The sequence below is a fragment of the Falco rusticolus genome, chromosome 3 (assembly GCF_015220075.1).
Source record: "Falco rusticolus isolate bFalRus1 chromosome 3, bFalRus1.pri, whole genome shotgun sequence".
NCBI classification, from domain to species: domain Eukaryota; kingdom Metazoa; phylum Chordata; class Aves; order Falconiformes; family Falconidae; genus Falco; species Falco rusticolus.
In genome coordinates, this window is record NC_051189.1 from 96,715,355 (window position 1) to 96,740,606 (window position 25,252).

The following is a 25,252-nucleotide window of genomic DNA, read 5'->3' on the forward strand; positions in this document are numbered from 1 at the left end:
ACACATAGAGATCTTACTCTCCAGGGCTGTGCAGTTTGTAAGGCAGTTCACAGCACGTACAGAGTGGATGGGAAATGTTGTACTGGAAGCATTCCAGTTTGTTATTATTTTGAAGTCATTTTGCCCAGTCACAAATGCTGATGATTGTTTAGGGAACCTCTAGATCTACAAGAGTGGAAGGTGAATCTCCCACACATTAGGGTAGGTTGTAACTAGCAAATGACATTTTATTTTGTGGCCAGCTATTCAGCCCACTATCCAGACCTCTGTTCTAAATAAAACCCAAGAAAACAAAATACTCAGGAGACTCTGGCCTCTTACGAGGGTTGCTGCTGCAGATGATTATATAGATCTGTTTTACTGCCTGTCCCTAACACCAAGATTTAGAAAAGCATCTTGATTTTGGACTGCCCAGAAACACAGCCTGAACTAGGATAATCATACTGAAACAAATTACTTTTTTTTCATCCAGTATTTCTTCAGCTGTTTCCCAAAGTATCAGCTACATCAACTGCCAGCGGTAGGATAACAGGTTAAATGAATCTTTCTTTTATTTATTTATTTTATTTTTTAAAAACCCCTAGTATAGCTACTTTTAGAGACACAAAAGTAAGTTGTTAAGATAACATTAATATTCTGATTTAGTGCCTGAACCTGCCCCCTTGATGTCAGTGCAAATTAATGGAATTAGGATCAGACCTTCAAAGAATAATAATAATAAAAAACCCCCTCTAAACCCCAACAGTAGTGTCTTAGAGCTGTCCAAGTTAAAAATATGAATGAAAAATTGTGACATATGCCTAATCCTCAGCTAATTTTCATGGTGAATGGAATAATCTTCCATGGAGCTGTGAGTGGCCAATGTGTTATTGTACATCGGGGCCCTATTAATCCATAGATTATTGACAGAGCATATGGTAACTGCTCCAAAGCATGCCATATACAGCATGCTTTTATCTTGGTATTATTGTTTAAAACTACATTCTAATATGTTACTGGGGATATATGTAGTCTTGGGAAAACTGTTTGCACTGTGACATTTGCTAGCAATATGGTATGTGGCCAGGATGTACACTAGATATTCAAATTATGTATGCTGCAGAAATTGCAGAATTTGTGAATTTGTATTTAAAATACTTGCCATTTCTGGAAATACCCTGAGGTGTAACTGTCCACAACTTCCCTCTACTAAATAATTTTTAAATATTTGCTTTCAAAGCTGACTCATTAGCTAGCTGGGGAGCGAGTTACCCAGCTAGTGATTTTAAAACCTTACAGTTAGGACTGTGACCCAGAAAGTTTTTTTTAGTGTTATTACTGTCCTGTTCATGAATACCTGTGCAGTACTGAAGCCTGTTAGTCAAATGTCCAGCCTCTCTGAGTGCCGTTTATTACATGTAATGCCTTTTAGAAAAATTGAGAGACAGCTAGGAAGAGGTGCATGCAAGACCAGAGACCCTGATGTAGTTTTAATCTGGAGATGTTTCACCTGGCATCACTTGGCCAAGGAGGAATAAGTTGCTCATGCCTCTGGTCACGCTACCTAATTACACTGGTGATTGTAATTTGTAACCCCTTGGGAGTAGGTATTCAAAGCCTGGCAGAATAGACTGACATCTGTCCTTCCTGGGGGGATATTTCAAGATGGGGGGGTGGGTTATGGCAGTGTTAGGGGTCTTTCACCTGAAACTATGAAAGCTGGAGCCTTGCTTGCCTGCGTGCCTTTGAGGGACGGGGAACTGCCTGGGGGCAGACCACCAGATTCTCATTTTTCCCGCCTGCCCCTGCCCACCCTTTGCTGTTGCATTTCGGTGAGACTGATACACGTATATTTGTGGGATTTTTGTGTGATAAAGAGCACTAAATGCATTATACCTGTATCTTACTCTTGTAGGTATCCCACTAAGTTCAGCAATAAATCATCCATCCTCAACCTTCTAGGCAAGTCCACTGCACTTTGGGCACTCGACTTTCCCAGGGGCTGCAGGCAGGGGTGTCTCCTGCCCTCCCCACCCTCCAGTGAGCTGCACCTTAGGGAGATGCTGGTGGCAAGGCCACTGAGCCTTTCCTGAAGCTCCTGGGATCAGGGACAGGAACCCTACCACCCGCATGTCCCCAAGTGCCTGTGGGTGCATGCTGGAGGCTGGCTGCTTCCCCAGCCCCGGGTGCCTTTCTGAGCCCCAGCCCGGCCGCGGTGCCCGGAGCAGTGGTGGGTGGGTGGGCATGCAGCGAGGTGCGCCCTGCTCCTGGGACCCCGCTGCGCTCTGTGCTCCCACGGTGCCGCGGCTGCTCCCCAAAGGGGTTGTTCTGCTGCTCTGTGCTGCATCTCATGCTGCATCTCGAGAGCGTGCTCTTGTGGGTGCCTGATGCCGGTGGTGCAGCTGGGGTGTGGGTTAGAAAGAGGGATGAGGCATGTAGGGGCTGCTTATCAGCCTGCACAGTCTGCACAGTTTCAGGATCCCCCCAAAATACTAAGGCAATTAATTGCTGAGCCTGGAGTTTGTTTAAATACAACTCTGGTATTGCATAATGTCTATAACCCAGATTTTTCTGTCCTTTAAGAACGTGGCTCCTTTGGGGTAGCTGGATACCACATCGTATCACAGGCACAACAGTGTTGCATGGCACCTGCGTAACTGCGGGGAAAGTATGCGCTGTTGTAGTCACCGCTGGGGGCTGCGCGCTGCAGAGTGTTGTTGGTTACATTGGTTAATTGGTTTGCAATGTAACGGTGGTTTTTAGTTTGTACTCGGTGGTGGCAATAGTGACCAGTGACTGTGGTGTGTGAGCTGAGCCTGCTCTGAGGAGCAGTGACTCGGGAAGGCAAGCTGGCTGTCAGCTGGCGCTGGGTGCTCTGTGGAGGGCTCCTCTTTCACTGGGAAAACCTTAGGCAAATGGAAAAAGACTGAAAGCCTGCTCAGCTTTTACACAGGTGAAGTGGGATCATAAAATTATCTTTTAAGTGTGCTGATTGTTTTGTAGATTGTTAATTGCAGGTTTTCACGTCCTTTCTTCTGCTTCTTTCCTGTCCATTTTGATCTCTCTTTCTCTTTGAATATATGTATGGGGTTTTTTGGTATCCAAAATTCTTTAGCGATCTAATGAAGTAATTAAATGGAGTGACTTTGAAAACACAGTAGGATAGCTTAGTGAATTTATTTGAAAATTCGTGTTTAACATACAATATCTTCTGTAAAGTTACCAAACATTCTGCAAGCAGTATTGTAGTTATGGCTGTTTTCAGAGAACTTGAGAGTTTGGTGGAAGAAAATCATACTTCAGAGTAAACTATTTTCTACTTGTTTTCATTATGTAAGGGAATAAAACTGTTGCTGTCAGTGTTTGTGGGAACCCATCCATTCCCCAGACCTTGTAGTAAATGCTAATACTCCGCAGGCCATTTTTGACATACTGAAGTGTGGAAGTGAAAAAAACCTTATTTCATTATTTACATATATGCAAATAACCTTTTTTCTTCCTTTTTACACTATCTGTGACAGCTTTTTAGAAAGTCCACTGCAACCCCAGTAGATGGGCCCGAAACAGCAGAAGAAACCAGTCCTGAAAGTTCAGCCTGGTTCATATCTGAGTGTGCCACCTCTCTTGCTTCGTTGTGAATTCACATCAACCCACTGGCACGATAACATGGAACGAGCTGCAAAGTCATCCACCACTTTTAATCTTGAGCAGTCAGGCTGGCAGGAGAGTAGAAAATGCTCTTCAGCAGGAGGTTTGATGTCTAGAAGAGTCTGAGATGGAGCACAGACTTGTGCCACATATGGGAGTAAATGGTCGCTGGGATGAGGATAGCCTTGCTCCTGTCCCGTGCCTGGTGGTGCCATGGTGCAGGACGACAGAGGAGGAGCAGCAGGTCGTACCCCTGGAGCAGGCACCTAGCTGTGTTCCCCTGGTGCTTTGGTGGGCCTCGCCCACGCGTGGTGGCAGGGAGGTGCCCACCGGGGGCTTCGCTCAGGCACTGTTTGTCATGCTGGGGCAGCTGGGGCTCATGAAGCTTTGCTGGAGTTGAAGTGAGCTGTATAACTGGTATCATTTTAGCTTCCAGTCATCTGTAATAGTACCAGGAGGCTGTTTCTGCTTTGCATAACTTACTAGAAAAGATATTTTTACTTTCCTATATGTGCACCTTCTATAGAACATGAGGTGTAGCTTTTTGTCAGGAGACAACATGAACTGTATTTTCCAGTGTCACGACCGGCAAGTGTGAAATCTGCATGAAAATGCTTTTCCCAAGCATCCTTTAGGCTGACTAGAGAGAAGTACTGCTGGGTGTGCAGGATGCTCGTACATGAGTTTGGGGCAAGTAACTCCTCTGGTCCCCGCTGGTGGCAGTGGAAGTTATCCATTGAGTTGGTTAGTAGTCAAACTGGGGAGGTGATCTGGGTAATCTCCCAGCCTGAAGGATGTGAGGTAGGAACAGGTGGGAGGAACCCTAAGTGATATGAGGGAAGCAGTAGGCTGGGAGAAGGAGGGTTCAATAAAATCAAATAATAAAACACACCCATGAAAGTGCAGGACCTTAAGTCTGAAAGAGTAGCTCTGTGCTTACATACTCGGCACAACTTTAGTTTCCGATTTGCCTCCTTCCTTCAGGCTTCCTCCTGCCAGAGAGGTGGTCTGCGTGCCTGCTGTCTGCAGCTGGAGGGTCCCTGCTCTGCTCATGCCAGGGGTGGCAGGGGGCCACAGCCAAGGGAGATAACGCAGCCTGCCCTGGAGCAGGCGTTGCTCCTGGGGGGGGCACGCTTGGCTGGTTTTCCAGAGCATAGACTTCAGGCAGCAGGGCATTAGAAATATTATAGGCTATTAAATATATTGTTGGAGTATTTGGTTCCACTAACTGCTGCTTTTAATAGAGTTCAGATTTGAGATTTTTGGGACTGAGAAGGTTTGGACGTAAACTTTGTTAATTTGGCTTTGAAAAAGGAAGTTCTTTCATGCTTTGAAGGGGAAAAAAACACAAGAAGGCAGAACTGCAAGTCTCTTCCTTAAATCAAAGTTTTCTGCCTGAAATGGGAACAGCTCAGCAGAACAGTTTAAGTAAACATGGCCATAGCTGCTTATCTGAGACACTGGCATCCTCTCTTCTGTGTTGCTTTTTTATGGTATCTTGGCGTCTCTCAGTCACTGATGTGTTTGTTCTCACAGCACCCCCTTCACAGCCATATACTTTCATGTCCGTTTGATACTTGCTGCCAAAATTTGAGGCTTCATCTGATGAGCTCGCTCCAGGAGTGTAGGTTTTCTACACCTCTGTAGGTGAGATTTTTGGTTTGCTGTCTGAAAGGTCTTTCCTGTAGCCCCCACTTTCTCTCTCCCTCTGTCGTGGCTTCTTCATTTATTATGGGAGAAGAAACAGGTAACTTTCCCTGAGTCACCTCGAGGTTAGTGTTCAGCACAGAGCAGGATATAACCTAGGCCAGAGACGGCAAGTGACTACTGATGATGTCCACTTGTAGCCTATGTGGGAGGTCAGTGAGTGCAGTATAAACACTGGGAGACTTGCTGAAAATCACGTATGTATGTCAGAGGGCGAGGGGTTAGGTACTGTCCTCTAAAGCCAGTGTCTGAGCATGGGATCACGATTCTTCTCCTAGATAGAAAAAATGCGTCATATTGTGGGAATGGCTTATTGATACCTAACAGTACAGCTTGGGTTCTTGCCTGTGTGTGTGAAAATGCTGTAGTCTCACACTGGTTCTCTTACCCAGGAAGCACTGCCACATGTTAAGGAACTTTTGTGCATGAAGTGCTTCCACTGTACCGTTGCTTGAAACTTCATTATTAAAATTATTTTTTATTTTGAGTTCATATTTTGTTCTTACAACCAGCTTCTAAAGGAACAATTTGTTTTAATTTGTATGTGAACAACAAAAATGTTTTAGTTACAGAGTGTAGGGTAACAGTTTATTTGATAGGTCTAGTAAACTAAAAAGTTCTGTGATATCTGGTAGAGTACTTCTGTGTGTTCTGTAGATGTTCTTTAAAGTAATGGAAGAGTAAGAAATGAGAAGTGAGAGAAGCTTTTTGGTTTTTCATGGGAATTATTGTGTGTATTTGTGAGGCTCTAGTATATGTTCTTCCTCTTTTTGGCTATGTTATGAGGAATAAATCAATTAAAAAAAGTAAAAGAAGACTGTGCCTCTCTGCCAGTTCTGTCATGCTTCAGACAGTAGTGCATCAGGACATAGGAAGTGATCTCAGCCATGTTTCTAGTCCTATTTTTAAAAAGAGATGCTTCTTGATGAAACAGTCTCCAAAAGTATAAAGCTAGTACACATGCAGATCTAAGTATATTGCGTTGCCAGCGTCAATCTAGTACATAAAGAGCTTCACAACTGTTTGGATCTGCTCTTCTTTCATAATGGGCTGCAACTTGTTTACTAATGCTTGAAAGCATGTACACATCAAATAAATCTCTGGTATTTGGGCCATAGTGTACCAGCATTATGCAAAGGGAAGATTAATCACACTCTATATTAAGCTACGATCCACTTTACTCTTGATTCCTAACTATACTAAATCAACCAAACCATCAAAGAACAAAATTAGTGGAAGTGTTCCTCAGACAATACATTAATTTTCATGTTTATTTGCCTTATTGTTAAGAAAAGGGCAATCAGAAGAGCAAATCTTGGGGCTCAGGGCATTATAAATTAATCATAAGACACAAAGTGAGCTTTTGGGTGTGGAAAACTAGCAACAGATGGAAATGCTACATAGCTGCATCATATGGTGCGTACGGTGTTGCTGCAACACCTGAGAGGATACACGCTCCCTTTGCTGGTGTTGTTAATAGATAGTCTTTAGCACGCATTATTGGCAAATCTGACACAGAGTGAATTTGCAGCAGTGACTCAAAAGACTTTCCTAACATGAAGCATCTTTACTGCGTATCATTTTAGCTCTTTCCTGTTTTTACTCTGCTCTCTTTCAGCGAAAAGGTCAAGAAAAGCAGTAGCTCAGTGGCTGAATTTTTCAGAAGTGCTTTACAGCAGCGAAAGCTGGGAAACCTCTTAAAGTGGTGTCTTACTCAGTAAGTTAAGCCTTTTGTTCTTAAGTTCATTTAATTTCCCTATTTTTTTCTCGAATCCTAGGTATCAGATTAATTGAAGTAGCTTCTATGGTATCTCAAGGCAGGTGCGGAACCCCTCACCCCCCCCCCCCCAGCTTTCCGCCTCCCTCAGAGGTGGCCTTTGCCACACGAAACCTGTCAGCTTACCTTGTTAGACATGGTAGCGTTGAGTCAGTTCTGTAGTTTCATAACATGACTGTCTGTCTGCACTGAATGTGCTTGGTTGCCATATTCAGGTTCGGAGAATTACAATATGTAGTGTGTGCCTCTTTTTTTCTTCACTTTCCCTGCACACGTTTGTTTGTGCATGCACCCACACGCTTAAATAACGCTTTCCCTTTGCCGTTGCACTCTGAAAGCCACCAGCTGCATTAACAAGAGGTTTTTCAAAGCCCAATCAGGAGCTTTTGGGCTTTCCCTAAAGCAGTAAGATAGGTATATTTGATATTGCTATCACTATAAGGAATTAAAGAGAATCCTTTTTAAAAAATCCTTTACTTTACAGTACTTCACAGTAACAGAGGCACACAGGAAGATTTTCTTGACGTAGCTAGAGCTTCAGCTAGCACGGGTGCCTTACTGTTGATTCAGATTGAAGGTCAGAGCCTTAAAAAGTTAAGTGCTGAATATTAAAATTTAATTTATAGCATTAAATTAGGACTGCTTATAAGTTTAACTAGCCTTAAGGGTGCTAAGTATTTCCAGCTGAGGCCAAAAGGACTTTCAGCTGGTCAGCATTTCTTGTGGTTGGGCCTGATACTACTTACTGTAATTTTCTTGCACACCTGATCTTGCTGCATTTTTCGCAGGTGTGAATTTCTTTGCTCACATCTTTTCATGCCTCATTTGCTAACTCTTCTGTTCTGCAAAACTGGCAGGATGACAGCAGGCAACTCCCTCATCTTTTTGTGTTAGGATTAATCCTCGGGGTTCTTTCTGATGTGTCTCCAGAAATACGTATTCAGCTTAGGCTGAATGCTGATTTGATTTGTAATACTAAAATGTGGATGATGCAGATCACTTTCTGAGTATTTTCTGCCTCTTAAAAAGAAACTGTTGTAGAGGTGTAGATTAACAGTTCCAGAGTTTTAAGCTCTCTGACACATAAAAAGCGTTCTTAAAATGCAGGTGTACTTTGGCATGTGCCTAAGTACTTTGCTGAATCTCTGTGTTTGACTTCATTTAGCCTACTTGGAGCTTTACAAATAACAATTAGATGGCTGGTCATTTAACAGATTGTGGTATTTTAGTACTCTGAATTGTGTTTTTCTGTTTTGGCATGATAGACAGATTTTTCTTTCAATTTCAGATTATATGGTTTGTTTTTACTTTAGTCTTTTTTTACTTGTATGATTTAATAAAATTTCTGTTTCAAGGATTGATAGTTGCTTTATTTGATACCTGTTTATAGGCATTTATTCATTACTTTTTCAGTGTACTGATATTTGTCAGAAGATAATGACACTGTTTCTTTTGTCAATGAAAATGAGGCTATAAATTACTGTAATTTGGGGATACATTTCTGGTGTGAGCAAACGGTATTCCCTTAGCGAGTTTTCCGCTATGGAAAACTGGGTTATGCATAACATATTTTAGAAAAGACCTGTATTCCTCTAAAGAGGAATGGCGTTTTGCAACTCCTGGAAACAATAAGAATCCAAATGTATGTATATTTGTATTCAAAGTATGCCTCAGGATTTGCAGAGTTGTTTCTCCTGGTTCACATAGGGGACTGGAAATGGTTGGTTGCGGGTTCTGTTCCTGATTTATTTGATTTTATTTTTATTATTTTTTTTTATCCCAGTTCTGTAGGACACGAGGTGAATAGTTCAACTCTTTGCACCTTAATGCAGTCACTTGCCATGTTCTTCCCAGAGCTGGCCTGCATCTGCCACTGGTGCAGCTGCATTAGGTCCTGATGTCATGATACTCACCACCACCAAAGATCGAAATGAAAGTCACACAGATGTGTGGCTTATTTTACTGACAAGCACAAAAGGATTTAGCAAAATTAAGACTGAAGAGTAAGCTGTGGGAGGGAGGATATGATGTATTCTTCCCTGCTAAAATCATAGCATTAACATTCTTGGCAGCATCACTGAGCTCCACAGTAACTTCTGGTTTACATTTTAAAAACGCACCAAATAGCATATACTGTTTAATTCCGTGTTGCATTACGCAAGAGAATGCGATTGCCTCAGAGAAGCACATCTGCATTGCGAGAGTAAATTCTCCTGGGAAGTAAGCGCATCTTCTGCAGAAGTCAGTGAGGCGTGGGCAGGGCATTGCTATTTTGGCGAGCAGAGGGAGCCCGCGTTGGAAAGCTGCCTCACCTTTCACTTTCCATGGAACTTACCCTTTCTCCCTGTTTCAGGCACCAACCACTGCCACTTGCTTCTCCTACTGCTGGTGTGGGGCTGGGGATGCTTTCAGTGATCGATTAAAGCGTTAATCCGGGTTTTGGGAGTCATGGCCTTTGCTGTCTGTCTGGCTCGGCTGTGATCCCTGAGCAGGACAGGCTATTAGGGAGCAGTAAGGAATGCAATTCAAAAAACATCTGGAAGAGCTAAGAAAATGAAGAACCCCAAAACCACACTTCTGTGATAGTATCTTCTTTAACTGATAAGCTGGCAGCAGTTGATGGCAGGTACGGAATTCCTGGCATTTTTATAATGTCTTTCAGTTTGCTTCTTCCAAGGCGCTCTCTTGCTGGAAGCAAAGTCAGGCTCCTGCTGTCTCAGTTCAGCTCAAGTTCTTGCTGTCATCCTAAAGCTTGGTTATGAACCCTTCTGTTCCTCTTATCAGCACGCATGATATTTTTATGGCAGCGTTTAGCAAAGACTTTCCAACAGCGCCTATGACAGTGTAATTGTACCTCTCTGATAGAAATAACTCCCTCTTTAATGGGGGGCTCTGGATGCTTTCTAACACAGCTTTCTTCGGAGCAGGCTGGGCATCTGGTCGGCTGGTCTGTAATGTGGGTGCACAGAATTTCTATTTATATATAAATACATATATAGTTTATATATAAATTTTTATTTATAGATTTTCTATTTCTCTCTATATATTTATATAGAAATTATATATAATTTTTAATATAAGGCACTGTTCAAAGTAGTTATTCATAGTTTGCTGTTAAACTGCAAGACTGGAGTGAGAGAGATTCCACAGGGGTCTGTCCTGGCTGTGGTAATACTCATTGTTTTCATTACTGGAATGATTGATGGAGCAGAGAGAGCAGTTATTAAATTTACATAGGATAAGAAGCATAGAGGGGGGCCGCAGGCTGCTTGGAGGGCAGGATTAAAGTTCAGAGCTGCCCTGGCTAACTGGAAGAATGGTTTGGGGTAGAAGAAAACGGGGTACAAACTTAGAAGCGCTGTACAGGGGTAGAAATATCCAGTCGCATGACACGGGATGGGGAATGGCTGACTCAACAGTGGTCCTACAGAAGAAGGTCTGGGAGCTGGAGTTGGGCTGTGTTGGAGGCAGTTTGGCCTGGTTTAGTTGAATAGGGTGTTAAAAATCACAGCTGGTTCCTAGACCACCAGAGAAAACCAGCCTGCAGCAAGTCCTGCTTTCCTGTCCCTTGGGAGCTGGGCTGCCAGTGCGCTGCTGAGTGGGCAGCTTTTCCTTCCCTCCCCTGTCTCTGTGGCTCTGACCCCGGAGCTGGCAACCCTGCAGCTCCATCCTGAGCGCCCGCGGGGCAGAGCCCCGGCTCAGCTCCCTGCCATGCTGACCCGTCTGTGCAGGGCAGTGCATCTGAGAGAGAAGGGGATCGTAGACCTGAGGCTGTAGGTATCATACAGTCATACAAGGAACGATTTTCCCATCCCTGCCCCTCGAAAAAGCACTGTTTTGGGGTGCGTAAAGAAAAAAGCACAGAATGACCCATCCATTTCACTCAGTGTTGGAAATGGCTCAACACCTAGTTTGGGGCACAGCACAGTCCAGAGCCAGCTGGATGGTGGCCAGGGAGAAGGCATGATCAAAGATTTGGAAAACATGACCTGGGGAAGAAGATGAAAGAATTCTTGGAAAACATGACCTGGGGAAGAAGATGAAAGAATTGGGATTGTTTAGTCTAGAGGGGGGAAGGCCAGTAACAGACATGATAGCAGCGTTCAAGTATGTGGAAGGTTCCTCCTACAGGGAGGAAGGGAATAAATCCTACTGCACAACTGCTGGGGTCAGGACAGGAAGAAATGGGCTTAATTGGAAGGTGGCAAGACTCAGGTAAATGTTTAAGAAAGCTTCCAAGTGATAAGGGTATTTTGGTGCTGCAGTCATTTGCCTTTGAGAAAGCCATGGAAGCATCATCACTGGAGGTTTTTATAAAACAGACAAACCTCCTCCAGGAATATTTTGGGCATTGCTTTGGAGAAGGAGGTGGAATACATGCTTCTGAAGGTCGTTTCCCAGGAAATAGTGAAGCTTTTTTTTTCTTTTTTTTTTCAGTGATCCTGTGAACTTAGCTAATCTCTAATAACCCAACAAATAACTAAGATAATGGCAATTCATTATTGCAACATATCAGTGGTAAATAGACAGCTGATTTATGCACAAAAACCGATGACGATGATGATATGCTTCTGCTCTCTGTTCTAGCTAAAAAAAAATAATAAAATCTGAGTAAGCTAATTTTACTGGAATGTTTCAAAAGGCTGTTCCTGTAAATATATTACTCTATACAGAAATAGAGGAAGTGATGTTGGTTGGCTCTGCTTATTGAAATATTGTGCAAACACAGTCAGTAGCCGCTAATGCATAGTGTGGCCGTAGTAAAGCCAGCGCTGCTCCAGGAGGCACGGGAGTTTTACACCAGAGCGTGGTGTTGTATTTTCAACCTAGATGTTTGTGCACTTGTGTACTTCTTTTATGTGGAGTCAGGGAGCAGGCTGAGAAGAACTAGGCTTTAATTACCTCATTGCTATCTATACACATGAGTTATTCTTCTCTGTTGTCTCGTTACATTAAGTGCATGAGGCAGCAACTGAAGAACAAACCTCAAACTTGTCCTTTGCTTCTTAAGCCAAAAAGCACTTTGGCAGCTCCTGCAGCCATTGTGATTGCATCTCCCAATGTGTTTGCTGTTCAGTGTATGGGGGTGGCACGGAGGGAAAAGAGAGGTTCTTCCCCATAAGTGTAATCTTCGGCCTTGAGAAATTGCTTGCGGTGTCCCCACGGATACTTTCCTCCTCTCTTTGTTCTCGCTGGAGGATCCCCTCCATGACTTTGCAAGTTTCTGCAGGTCCTCTGAAGTCTTCTAACTCAGGTTTCTGTGATAGAACAAAAAAACATAGAAGAAAAGAGTATTTTACTTTTAGAAACACTGCACCCCCCTGTCCTTGTTGCTGCGCAGGGCGGGAAAGAGGAGGTCAATGCTGCTGTAGCCCATGGGAGCAACCTGGGTGGTGGAGGGTGCTACACGATGCCTGTAGGAGAGACTCCTGAGTAGGTAGGGCCAGGCAGTTTGGGTCTGGTGAGAGCAGCCAGACTCCTTGTCTCCAGCTCCTGGCTCGACAGCCCTGAGGGGGTGTTTTGTCACTGTCATCCTGGGACTAGGAGCACTGGTGAAGGGTGGTGCAGAGTCACCATGTGCCCAGCACGCATTTAGCAAGGCTTATCGTAATGCTGGCAGGATCCACACTAACTCTGCGTGGTCAGACATCACCACGCGCTCACGTCCCAGGCCCTGCAGCTCTGGCCACACAGTGCTGCGTGAGGAAACACCAAGAAACGTGCTGCTGAGCCGGTCCTGGTGCTTCTGTGTCTGGAAGAACTGCCCTGAGCACTCAAGAGTTGCTGACCATCACCTCTTTGCAAAAGCTTCCTCCTTCTAATCTGCTGCTGTGCAGGTCTGTGTCCTGATCGAGCGTGATAACAAAATGAGGGCATGCATGTACAAGTGCACATACAGACATATATTTTTGGCCTCTTGCCTTTTTTTTAATTTGAAATACTAGCATGCGTTTGCCTCTGTCCCAGCCTATCTGCCATGCATCAGCAAACTAACATTCTTCATGATCTTGAGTGTCCCATCTCACGAGAAATGAATCAGCGCTGCTCTTCCTGTGGAGGGTTCTTTAGGGGGATTTAAATCGTTGATTTCAATTGTGACTATAATCAGCAAGCAGGAAAACCTTGTTAAAATAATCAGCTTCTAAATCTTGTTTTGCATTTACTCTTTATAGTTATTGTCCTTAAAGAAGGGAATGCTTTCAGTACTTGAAATAATTTTATATCTCTTTTTTTAAACATAGATTACATTATATTTCTACAGATGTTCCATCAGTAATCCGCTCCAACGTAGATTTCTGTGGGTCTCTAATTTTTCTGGTTTTTATTTTAATCAGTGGTGCATTTTCTGTTCACTGTTTACTAGATTGTATTTTTGCATGTGGCTTGTATTAGGCTACATTCACATGAAAATAAACGTTCAGCAAAAAAGGAGATTTTGAAACATTTCTGTCATGTAACTAAATGGTTCCTTAAAATAAGAGCTGGAACATAGAAGGGAAAATAGAAGAAAAAAATTAAACTTGTTTTGCCTTAAAATTAAGCCATTTTTAAAAAGAACAGTCAATTGTAGTTACTAAGTATTTTTAAATTATTATTATTATTTTTATTATTATTTATTTGGTCACAGTATCTTAAAGAGTTTTGGGAATCATAGATCCTAAACTCTTGCACATCACTTCCATTAAGAAAGTATCTGACTCTTATTAATTTTCTTCAAGTTCCTTTCTGATGTTTGAGCTAAGTGTTTAACTCAGCCTGCTAAATGCACTGAAATGATGAAGATACTCTCCTGTCTGGTCTGGCAGGAGAGACTGCTACTGCAAGCTGATATAGGGGTGTCCGTCAGTCCTGATTTTAGAAGTGTAGTCAGTAACTGCTGTCAGTACCAAGTCTGATTCTCTTTGAGGCTTGAGCAGCAAAGATCCTTCTCGAAGTGCTACTTAAAAGAACCACCTAAATTCAAACAGTTTCAATAAATGCAGTATTGGAATCTAACACAAATTGTCACAAACTAGTTCAGAATATGTCTCAATTTATATACATAAATGCATGAGAGAGAAGTCACTTCTATATTAGTCTGCATGTGGAAGGTGGTGACCTGGCCCAGAGGGAGAGAAGAGGGTTGCATAGCAGACCGAGGAGAGGAACAGGGTTTGGGGCTTTGCTGTTGTGTTCCTAGTCACATTCTTGGATCTTGCAAAAGCGACTCTTGCCTTTCGAATTCATGCAGTTGTAAATGAGGAAGTGAGACTGAGCCTTGTTGGGAGATCTTAGGAATAAACTTTTAGGAATATACTTTGTTTTCTGACATGCTACTTCATCTCCCCCAGGAAAAGGCAGCAGATGGCTGTTGGTCCCATGGGGGGCAGCAAGCTGAAGGCACACGTGGATCAAGCTTGATAACACTGATCACTTGTGGAGTCTGGCGGGTCTCTTCTCAGAGAGCTTTGCAAACATGAGCTGGAAGTAAAGATACTAGACAAACTCACTGTCTTCCCCTAGTGTGTGTATGAAGGCCAGTTCTTGGAAACTGGGGAAGGAATTAAGGATGTGGTGCCGAGATAAATCTTCAGTGATGTGCATGGGCAGATGATCAGGTGATTCCCTCTTCCATTTCTCTTAGCCACGACTTCTTTTGCTGCGCACCCTTGCTGGCATTGCTCCTGGTCAGAGTTCATGCAGGGGGAGAAGTTATTACTCCTGGCACATACTGTGCTGCTTAACTTTTAGCAACATGAGCTCTGCGCTCTATCACTTACACCTTTTCTTCTGTTCTCCTAGCTTGACACCCATCCTCAGCCAGCTTTGATGCAGGGTATCACCCTTGCCTAGCTGTGTCTTGCATCTCAGGTTAGATGGATGAGTGCATCTGATGGCTTCTTTTGAAAGCAGATGTGTGGAAGCGTGTATATTGCCAGAGGGCTGTGGCCAAGAGACACAGGAACCTTTTTGCAGAACTGTCAGTAATGGTTTGTCATCCATTCATCACTCTTTAGCAGCCTCCACACTGGGGGTCTGAGAAGCCCCGTGGTGGGAGTTACATAGGTGCAGCACTTTTACAGGCTGAGGGCAAGGGAGTCCTCACTGAGCCTGTGTCTGAATTCTGATCAGAATTTGTCACTGTCTGCAGATTAGTTGACGCTCTATGTCCACATGCAAATTGTGCATTGCATTTCAGGAATCGCCTGCAGAATATATAGAAGCACTCACATCGTGAGTTCAAAAATAAATCAAAGAGCCCACAGAGTGTGAAAACCAGCAGTAAAATGGGTATAAGAGTGTTTCTGCATGGGAAGACCCCAGACTGAAAAAAAATTGTGCATCAGCATCCATGAATCTTATGCCGGTTTTGGGTTTTGGTTGGGTTTTTTTGTGGTTGGTTTTTTTTTTTCCAAACAGATAGCCGGTGGAAGCTGTAATCAGCAGTATGTTTGTTTATAGAGTTACAAGGGGGAGTCCAACACAGTGATTTGTGGTTGCAGACTGATTCACTGCTGCTGCAGCCAGCGAGTGGTGGGCAGAGTGGGCTGGATTTCAGGAGCACAAGAGACACTCATTGTAGGCAGCTTAGAGGGACCTTCCGCGAGCGAGTAAAGAGAGCAGCTCCTCTGCAGGCAGGCCAGAAAATGGAAGTAGCAGCTCGCAAAGCCTCTAGACAAGATTAAAACCGACAGGAAATGAAAACTAACTTCACTGTTTTACTTACAGGCTGACCGCCCTCCCCCTTCGCTAATGCTCACGGTGTCTGTAGGAGAGCAGTTCCCCTACCTACTTCTTGGAATGCGCACGCTCGGGTTAGAAAAGTGCGTGACCAAAGTGCAGAGCCAAGCTCTGCTGTCAGTGGGGCTGCATGAGCCTTGGCTCTCCAGGCAGCTTTATTTTAGACACGCAGTTACTGTCATTATCTCTGTAAAGCTGCATTTAAAAGCAAGGATGTGTGTAAAGAAGGAAAGTACTTCTCTTTCCTCTCTCCCCCTCTCGCTGCCTGTTAATCTGTTACAACAGATCTGTTGCTGTGCAGAGCGTGTTAGGCTCAGCAACTGCTCTCCCTCGGCGTACCTGCCAACTTTTGAAATCTATAAATAAGGATGTTTGGAGCGGGGGGAATAGACACACCTTCGAACTCCATTGAAGTACTTGGACACAACATGCTTATTTTGGCAGGATGGATTGGGAAAAATGGGGAAAAAAAATATATATTGCTACAATATAAGGACTATCTCTCCCAAATAAAACAGCTGGCATGTATATGTGGCTAAAGCAGATTTGCTTAGATTTATGCTAGTCATGCTGTGAGCTGCACTAAAAGAAAATGAAACAAGTCATCTTTCATCCCCCTCAAATGCAGACCTTTGCCAAAGTTTGTTTCTTAGAAACTAAATGAACCTGATGAAGCAGGATCTTGTGCCTAAAAATAGAGCATTTTACTTTCCATCTTGCCCCTCACAGGCAGGGTATAATTTTACCTCAGCCAAGAAGTGAGATGAAAGGAGATTTGAGCTTTGCCTTATATCTCTGTCCTCTTTTGAGCTTGTGACAGAGGGACCTCATCTTTCCTGACCAAGTTCAAAAGTGCAGCGAGTAGGGATCCTAACAGGAAAGAACCACCATTGCAAGTTATGCGGTCAGGGCAGCAACTGCATTTTGCAGGTAACGTGGCCTTGCGTATGACTACATGGTTTCTGCTACCCAAGAATGTGGTGCTTGCTCTCATGGGGCTAAATGTTCTGCTCTTGGAGCAAAATGACCTTTGCAATCCTGAATGAAAAGATGGAGCTTTAAACCTAACTTTTGCAAAACCACCTGAGCTGCAGGTATTCTGGAGCATAGCTGCGCAAATATCCCCAGCTGTGCTTTAGGATTCTCGAGACGCGTGCGAGCTGTGTGGCTGCGGCTGCCTCCCGGCTCTGCAGGTGCGTGCTGGTGGGGGCAGAAAGGGGCCGGGGGGTGTGTGTGCTGCAATGCTGCAGCCTTCTGCCCTTGGCACCCATCAGGAAGGCAGAGCCTGACTAGCAGGCACAGAAAAGCTGGCCATCGGCCAGGTTGAATGCCAGGATCCCAGTGACAGCTTCCTTCCCCTCTTTTCTTCCACCCCACCCCGCTGAGTGGTTTGGAGGGTGGTATCCCAGGGTGCTTGTCAGGGTGCGTGTGTGTGTTGTGGGGTCTGTGTGTGTGCTGTTGTTTTGCTTTTCTGTGCTCCTTTGCATGTGGATCTGTCTGCACCTGTTTGCCTGCTGCTTTTCTAAGCTCGCGCGGCGTTCTTTGATTCATGGGATCGCAAGCGTACGAGCCGGCGCGCGGCAGCTTGGCACGGCCGTTTCATTAGAGCAGAGGAGGCCTGTGTCCTGCAGGGTTGTTTTAGTAGAGACATGTCCCATCTGCTGCTTCTTATCACCCTTTTTATCTGTGCTGCTGACTCATGCAGTGTGGTCTGCTCAGCTCTCCGTTGCAGTCACATCGCACTTTGAGTTACCTTTACTATGACTCATGCTTGTTTTTTCTCTTGCCAAGTGTCAAGCCAAAAACAACCCAGTCTTGTCCCTCTCTCATGTGTTCTGTCCTATCCTACCCTTTACTTCCAAGTCTTGAACCTCTGTCATAATCTTGTCCTTCCCCTCAAGTGAACCACCTGTAACTAAGTTTTAAGCTGTGTAATTTCATCTTCCATAGCATCTCTGCACTCTGCACCTGAGGTTAGCAAGATTGCCAGGCTTGTCCTAAAGTATGTTAGTTCCTCTTACTTGCCTTCACAGATCAGTTTGGTGGAGAATTTTTTTTTTCTTTCCTCTGTTTAAAGAAAAAGCGTGTTTATTAGTGTTTTGGTATGAAATTTTGCATTGGGACAACATGTGCATATTCCACGTCTTCATATGTAGTATAGGCATACAGATCCAGAGCCTCTTGACTTGAAATCTGCCTGCATGTTGGGCTAATGAGACCACAGTTTTGGACAACTTGTGCTGAGGTTTCCCTTGCTTGCTCTTGGCCTGTACTTCCAGAATCAGCCCATAAACCCAGGCGTGCTTCCTGCATGGGCAGTCAGTAGCGTGGTACACCAAGCCTGAAATCCCTACTTGAACTGCTAGTGCATTGTGTCTAGGTTGAAGAGGACAATCGAGTTGTGCTACTGAAATCTTGGCATTTCCTTGTTTCAGATGAGGGGAGTTTTGCCAGTGATTCCTTTGTGGACAGATTTGTGTCCCCTTGGCCCTTTTCAGTGCAGAGATCCCTAAATCCTTTGCAAACGAGAGCCTGGTATGTGTTCCACCGAGGAGAGATGATTGGCAAAGGTTGCCGTACAGTTAAACTGATGCCAGGTTCTGTATCTTACTGTCCTGAGCCCTTAGTCACGTCAAACTTCTGCTGAAGATGGGGTGTCTGGTTGAAATCTCTTTGCCTTGAATAAACCTTGTAGAATTTGGCTTGTGTGTTGCTGTTGTGGTAGCTATTTTGATGTCACAGAAATTGGCCTAGAAATGGACGAAAATTATTGGAAAAATTTTTAGAACAGAAAGTGGGGGTAATGCCAGATTTTTTTAAATTTTAAAAAACCCCACCTTTTCCTCATCGTCTTCCAGCAAAACACTAGACGGGTTTAGATTGCTGTGTCAATTTTCTTTTCTAGGAACAAAATTAGAGTTTGGGTTTTTTTATTGGGTCATACACAAATGATGAGAACACACAGCTGTCTCTTACAGACTTGTGTGTAGAAAACTCTTTTCAATGATAAACGTGTCACATTTTTTTAGACCAAGCTGCTTAAAACTTTTCCAAAAGCTAAATTCCTTACAGATTTATCTGTGCCCTTGGATGTAGCCTTTGAAGCTGCACCACCTGATCAGGCAGACTCTCCAGTCCCATCTCAGCTCTCTGAGGTGGACAGAAGTCTTTTCTGTACCTGATCTGCAGGGGCCACGTTGGTTGGAGACTCGGTAGCTCCTTCCCATGGAAGGCACCGGACCATGTTTCAGCATTTCCCTTGTGGTGCGTGTGCTAAACAGTGCCTTGGATGGATTGAACCCTTTGCTGATAGCTGTTTGGCCTGAAAATATCAGGGGATATGTAGTAAGTGCAGAAGCTTTACCCTTCCAAGCTTGTGGGACTGACCAGCTGTTGGCTTTGGGCTCTGGGCAGGTATGTCATGTCCTCCCCTGTTCCCAGCTCTCCTTCCTATTTAGCTTGAAAATTTCATGGTTCTGTGAATTTGCTGTTGCTGGGTGTCCCTGGCAGTGTGTGCTGCCAAGCTTTGTTGGTCCCTGGTGTAAATAAATGGGGCTGATGGTAAGCACACTACTCCATTGTTTCTGAGAAGCATCTTGTTTTCTTGTAAGCCTGAAGGAGTACGGTCCCTGACTCCAAACCATGACTGTATGGCCCTCCTGCCCAACACATGGCATCTGAGTAGGAAACAGGGGTTGCTCGTTCAAGTGCTTGACCCTTGGAGGACAGTGGATGGTGTGTGTATATATATATCTATATGGTGCTGTCCCTGACTGCGGATGGTGCTGAGGTATGTCCCGGACACGCAGTCACATGCCATGGCTGCACCCCTGGGAAGACGGTGGCATGTGGAGACTTCTCCATTTTCTGGTTTCATTTGGGGCATGAGGGAGGAAGTGTGGGTGTGCGGGTGGCTGGTGCTGTGCCCTCCTGCCAGCTACTGGGGGGTGGCTCTCACTTGGGCAAGAGCAAGGTGGTGCACCTCCTGCCTCAGGACACTGGGCAACATCCATACAGGCTTAGGTTTACTCCATGGCTCGTTTTACCCATATGCAAAACAGGTGTCTAATGATACCTGCCTTTGTTGTGGAATTGAGGCTTAATTAATTAATTAATTGATGTTCACTAAATGCCTTGAGATCCAAGAATCACTGTGTATGCCCCAGAGCAGCAGCAATGCTTTGAGGTTGGAGAACCATCTCCTCTCCCATGGTGAGGTTTCCGAAAAGGGAGAGGCTCCAGCCCCTCCCTCCCTGGCTCCTCTCCGTTTTTTTTGGATGAAGCGGTGCCGTGCTGCACGTTAATTGTATGGCTTGCTCTCACTGACTTCTGCCTAAATCAATCAATCAATAAATAAATAAATAAATAAATAAATAAACTGATGTGCTTAATGCAGTCAGCACGTAGGGCACTTGCCAAAGAATTTCACAAAGCAGCCGAGCTGGGTTGCCAAATGTCATGTCTTTTATATAAAGCATTCTTCAGGAAGCAAAGTTGCACTGGGGGAAAAAAAAAAAAAAAAGAAGAAGAAAATGTTATAAAAACTCTCACTGTAGTAAGAAACATTTTCTTCCCCCACAGGGAGAATGTCTGGGCCGTGTCATGGTGGGATCAAGGGAGTCTATTTTTATTTCATTTTAAAGGCCCCTCTCTCATTTCTTTTCTGCACTCTCCCACCCGAAGAGTAACTCTTTACCCTGCTGGCTTGGGGAACTCAGTTTAGATTAGCATTCAAAAGCAGGGTTGTGGAATGGTCATCTTATATGTGAAAATACTTGTCAGTGGATTTTTGGGTGGAGAGAAGGCTATTTAAACAGTGTTGGTGTCAGAATGTTTATTAGTTTAATACAATTAATGATTGAGGAAAGCAAATGGTTTTTTTTCTTTTTTTTTGTGGGGAGTGTGGGGTGGCAACAAAACTTGCACATCAAAAAGAAAGTCTGGTGTAAATGCATATGAATGTGTTTTTATTGAGAGAGCGTATACATGCAGTTTATACATTTAGGTGCCTGTGTTTAGCTGTGCAGCGTGTCACCTCTGCGAGCATGAGCGGCAGTGGTTTGACCCCGATTCTCCTCTGACAGGTGAAGTTTGCTGTGGGATCTGCTGTATTCAGAGAGGTTTGGTGTCAAACCCTGCTTGAACTGCACCCCACGACTTGCGGGGGGCTCTCAGGAGCCGGGCAGAGCTGCCCAGGGTGAGGTGGCCCCTGCTGCATTTCCCCAGGGGCAAAGGATGCGGGAGGGTGGGTGGGTGTGAGCGGGTGGCAGGCTGAATCCGGTGTTTTGGGGGTCAGCGTTGTGGCCCATGGGCTGTAGGCTGGGCATGGGTGTCCTGGGCATCTGGGCTGAGCACCAAGCAGGGTTTTGCCCAGTTTCAGGGCCCTGCAGGGGTCCGACAGCAACCGGCTGCTGCTGCTCAGCTCGCCCAGCTGCTTTCTGGTAAAGCTGTGGGAGGGTGAGTTTTGGAAATCTGTGCAGACCCATAGCACTGCTTCTGTTCATCCCTGTACTCCCAGTTCCTATCTTGGGGCGGTTCTTACAGCTCCAGAGGCCAGAATTTTTTGCTCTAAATTAAAGCTTTGTTTTGGCAGCGTGTTGTCTGTGAGTGTCTGTGCTCCCTACGGTGCTCTCAGCGCTGTGCACTAACCAATTGACTTTTTTCAGCCTGGTGTGCGCTTGCAGTGTAAATGTGATTCATTGAATCGGTATAAATAACAGAGAATTGGAGCTATACTGAAGTTTACAAAACAGCGTTGAAATTGATTTCCTGAACTTCAGTCCTCTACGGTATTTTAGCTCACGGGAGTATTTAATCTAACAGCGTAACATTTAGGCAGTAGTGTAGTCTCGCAACTCAGTCCTCCTCCCTTGCTATAGCTACAAACTTGACTGAATATGAATTTAAACTATATATAATTCTGATTCTATCCATATCCATCAGAACTTCCATCAGGCACCACAGAATTTCCACACATGAAGCACCACGTGAATATTTCCATCACATGAACTTCCGTACATGGCACTGCAGAATAATTAACAGGGTATACATTAGCGGTATGTTACTTTGTCCTGTATTTCATCGGGAACAAATCAGCACCAATAATCAGGCGGGCAGCAAGAACTTCTGCTTTTGGATTCTTAATGCCTATATTGCAACAACCCAACAACTCATTGGCAGTGAGTCTTTAGTAGAGTTAAATAATTCAACAGTGTTGTGAATAAAAGGCTTCTTTCCTCCTCCTCCTCCTTCCTGTTTCCAGGATGGAAACTGGAATTCTCTGTGGCGAAAAGCCCACATCTTTAGGTATGGTGTTACTGGGGAAGTCGTGGCCACACAGTTTGTTGTGACAGCGCTTCTTCCGAGTTGCGCTATGTCAGAAATAGGGACTCTTTAATCAGACTTTTTCTTCCTCCTTGTAATTACAGAGTTCTGAAGTCCTGCTCCTCTCCTTGGGTTGTAAGCACTGAAATTTTCACTGCTGCTGGTGTGAGTCCTCACCCACGTGTCTTCTGTTGTGTGTTGGACTAATGAACAGGGAAGGAAAACCAATTAACAGGCTAGTGCTCAGACTTTGGTGTACATGGTGTCTTTAAATTTAGAGTGCAAGTGTTGTAACATAATTCCCAGATCAGAGAAGAACATTCTGAACAATGATTTCTAGTATGTAGTTGTATGACCAGTGCAATTAGATTGCGAATCAATATGGTGTGTATTATATAAGCAACATTTTAGATTAATTTCTGCATTAATAAGTCACATAGTCCTTGGAATATATGGAAGTGAAAAGGATATTTGCACAAAGTGAACATGATAGGTAACCTTTCCATTTATACTTAAGGACAGATGGTGTGGTGATGAGCATGGGAAGAGCCTGCATCGGTCAGTTCTGCTAACCTAGGTTTGCCATGCGCTCTTTCCCTCTCATGTGCCCTCTTGCTTACTGCTAGGGTGGGTTTTTTCCTTCTCCCCTTTTCATTGGCGATTTATTTCTCTTCTCAGCATTTTGTTTACATTGTCAATAGCAGTGTTTGTTCAGCTCAGACCTGGGGAGGTATTTGATTTTGCAGCTGACGTTTATTTACAGGGTCACCTTTTAGTCTCTGTGTTGGATTGCCATTCATTATGAGCAATATTTCAAAAGCAATGTAACCTACTAGCTTAGAGGTCCCGTAGAAAACCATCTCTTTCTCTGAGTTCCCGGTAAAAGGCGGATGGAGGCATACCTGGCCTTGACATTATCACTTTTTCTGCAGCTTACATCATAATTTAAGAGATGAGAAGCCTCCAAGATCACATCTGGTTGAAAGTTTTCTAGTAGTGTACTACTTACTGATGTGTGTAGCTTAGCTTGTGTGGATGATTTTGAAGGAATAGTTTTGAGCAGCCCGATTTAGTGAAAGATGTCCATGGCCATGGCAAGGGAGGGTTTGGAGTAGATGAGCTTTAAATGTCCCTTCCAACCCAAACCATTCTGTGATTCTGCAGATCTCTTAAGTTTTTACTGCTATTTTTCTCCAGTGCAAGGATCTCCTTCGCATCTTCTGAGTAGTTACTCCTTTACTACTAGGAGCAGAGGGTACTGTGTCTTTGAATGTTTTGACACTCATTGCTTTAGTTCTTGAGTCATGACTTATGTAAGTCTCTTGAGTAGGTTTCAGGTTGCTATTTAGAGGTGATGATATGCTGCTTGTGGAGATACCATGGAAGCAAGGAGCTTTAAGCATTTATTGTCTTACTTTCTTTGTCCTTTTGTCATGATTTTTGATACATTTTTGTTGTATGAATAGTCATAAACGGCAAAAGGGGAGAAAATGGGTTCTTGGAAGATGCATGTCCTTAAATACAGGTGTAGGCACATAAATAGTTTTATTCACATTTTAAATTTTGCTGATTGTCAGAGTGATTAAAAGAACAGAAAATCACTAGGGATCTCCAGGTGAGTGGCCCCTTGAATATGAGACCATTGCTGTTAATTTGCTCAAGTATGAATGTAGGAAACGTAAGTCCAGGTGTTCAAGGTTTGAACACTTTATGTAACATAAAAAGGGGAAGTGGAAGGAGGGAGAGTTGGAAGGTAAGGGACGGTGGCTTGTGGGGAAGCATCAGATACTCAAAACCAGTTACTCTAGACTTAAACATTTTCAGCTTTTAAAAATAACAACTGTGTGCACCATTTTATTTGACTTTTTGTCACAATCTTCAGGCTTCCCCATCTTTACTTTTCTTTACAGCTCTGTAAGATGGAAACCTAAGGGAAGAGGGAGTGAATGTGACTTAGGGTCTCACATTATCAAGAATGTGGTGGGACAGAGGGGGAGAAGATGAATTTGTGAATAATACCATGGAAAAAAGTTCAGAACCTTGGAACTACTTCAGACCATGGACATTCCTGTAAAGTTTCATGCCTTGCCTGTGTAAGATGGTCAGAAAGTTACTTTCTTCCTGTCTGAAAAAAAAGTGGCTCCAGACTTACTTGAAATCTTGCAGTATTTGCTAAAAATCATTGAACTTGGTAAAAAAAGTTCAGGGTGAATATAGCAGTTAACTCTAGATAGATGATTGTTTTGGCTTTCTGTCTTCATGCTTCTAAACCTATTTCCATTAAAATACTTGTTAGACTTGTAAAATATCATTAGAATCTTCATAAGGTTTCTTGAAATTGTCTGCAGGAAAAATATTAGGACTGTGTTCTTTATGAAAATTGTTTAGATTATTTACAGTGTGTAAAATGTGTATATATATAAATACATTCGTCAGAAGGACAACATACTTCTCATCATGAGTGTTTTGCTTTGTTCAACAGCTTTCTTGTCAAATAGGAGTGCAAATTTGGGACAGACTGTGGCTTTCTCCTGATATTTTTTGCTTGGCATTGCACACCTGTAGGATACGTGTTTGACTTGTACGTGAAATACCATGTATGGCTGTAGGAGGAGTTATATTCAGCGTTTTAAGGACTCTGTAATGTACAGACCTGATCTTTAACATGTGGTTTCTTTCTGTTTACTATGATGGGGGCATTGCTCTGTGGTACTAGAACAAGTTTCAGGTTTTTTTATAGTAGTAGTGATCTTTGCTTGCCTTGCTACAAATATGCTGAGTAGGCTTTTCAGGAATGAGATTTACTGCTTACTTCAGCAAGTTCTGCAAACAGTATCTGACTTAATAATTCTGCTTTCTGCTTGTAATTACACGTCACTTCATTTTGGTAATGCCTTCAGAACTTCTCAGTTCATTATTAAGTCTCAGAACATAATTTTAGGAATAACGTGTATCCTGACTGGTCATAACGAGGCTGAAATTCCATCTTGGGCTTCTGGTGTCATCACAGAACTGGGATGGAATTACAGCTTTAATTTATGTACTATGGGGGATACATTATTTATTACTGTGCATTAGAAAATGATTAATCTCTGC

General features: G+C 43.7%; 1 protein-coding gene across 6 annotated transcripts in view; it reads left to right on the forward strand.

Moving 5' to 3' along the window:
• ATXN1 (ataxin 1) overlaps nucleotides 1-25,252 on the forward strand; it is a 218,873-nt gene that overhangs the window by 22,542 nt on the left and 171,079 nt on the right. For 5 of the 6 annotated variants that reach the window (XM_037380537.1, XM_037380532.1, XM_037380538.1 and 2 more), the window contains one exon: nucleotides 6,953-7,051. The exons of the other annotated variant lie outside the window; for it this stretch is intronic. The gene's annotated coding sequence lies outside the window, so the exon portion shown is untranslated. The remainder of the gene's footprint in view (nucleotides 1-6,952; nucleotides 7,052-25,252) is intronic. 6 annotated transcript variants of the gene reach the window in all.